Raw genomic sequence first — 1,213 nt, 5'->3', positions numbered from 1 at the left:
ACAGCACTGAGAAGCTAAAGCCACTTCTGCATGAGTTCGATCCCGCCTGCCCCGGCGGTGACCCACATGGCGCTGCAGACCTCTCCTGACCCGCCCGCTGCTCCCCTCAGCAGTGTACTTCGTCGATCTGCCTGTTCTGCTCCACACTCTGTCTCTGGTGAATCCTCTCAGCACCCCTGAACCTCTGGCCTGTATCCCAGTTCTGTATGCATAAATAAATAAATATTTGGGAAAAAAAAAAACAACCCTTATGCTTCTTTAGCCCTTGGCTAATGCATGTGTTTGGTTGCTTCACAGTGGAACATTCCTGTACTACATGTGTCATCTCAGAAGGGAAACTTGTAAGCTTTTAAAGCTGATTTCACAAGGTGCATGCTGGGAAGTGTGGGCTGCTAAAGTCTTGGGGGATATGAAGCCAGGTTCAGAATATCTGCCTTATCCCTTAGTCACATTTCTTACCTGTTGCCCACCTGATTAACTCCCATCACCCCAGACTTGAAGCTCCCTTGCTATTGATAAGAATCAGAATCAGAGGCATCTTTGTTTTTTTCTGTTCCCCTGGCTCTCCAAATGCTTTCCCAACAGCAAGCCACTATTCCCGTGATATAGGAAGCACACACAACAGTCAAATGCTGTATGTAAAAAGTGAAAGACCTATTTAAATTTCTGTACCTGGCTTGATGTCTTCCTGGAAAACTCCAACAACTGCTTACAAACCAGAGACCTTGGCATGATGGGTTCACACAGCTGGACATTAGAGCTGAAGTATCCTTTATCTGGTTGGAAATCCTCATGTAAATATCCCCCTTCCACACACCCCTTGGGTACTGATTGTGAGCTTTCTTGTCTCTTAGAGCATGTAGTTTATAGTTTGATGATCTTGGGAAACATAATTCAAAAACAACAAATTGCAGATATCAGTGAAATCCAAAGGAGTGTTTCAAAGAAGAGAGGGGCTGGCCAGAGCACCTTCTAGAATACCTCTAAGCTACCCCATGGATGAGCTCTGTGTGTCATGTTTACAAATGAGTGAAGGCTAATTTAAGTTGGCATTCATTTCAGTGATGACTTGTATTAAGTCAAAAGTGGGACAGTGTAAGTCAAACCAAGCTGTTCAGTACTTGGGCAGGAAAAGCAGTGTGTATTCTTGTAATGAAACTTTCTAGGGAGAACCAAGGTAAGTAATAAGCTAGGGGGGAGAGAGAGAGAGAGA

Source organism: Condylura cristata, unplaced genomic scaffold, assembly GCF_000260355.1.
Source record: "Condylura cristata isolate star-nosed mole 26May11 unplaced genomic scaffold, ConCri1.0 scaffold00019, whole genome shotgun sequence".
Classification (NCBI taxonomy): domain Eukaryota; kingdom Metazoa; phylum Chordata; class Mammalia; order Eulipotyphla; family Talpidae; genus Condylura; species Condylura cristata.
The sequence above is the reverse complement of the archived record's forward strand: the minus strand, read 5'-3'. Positions refer to the sequence as shown.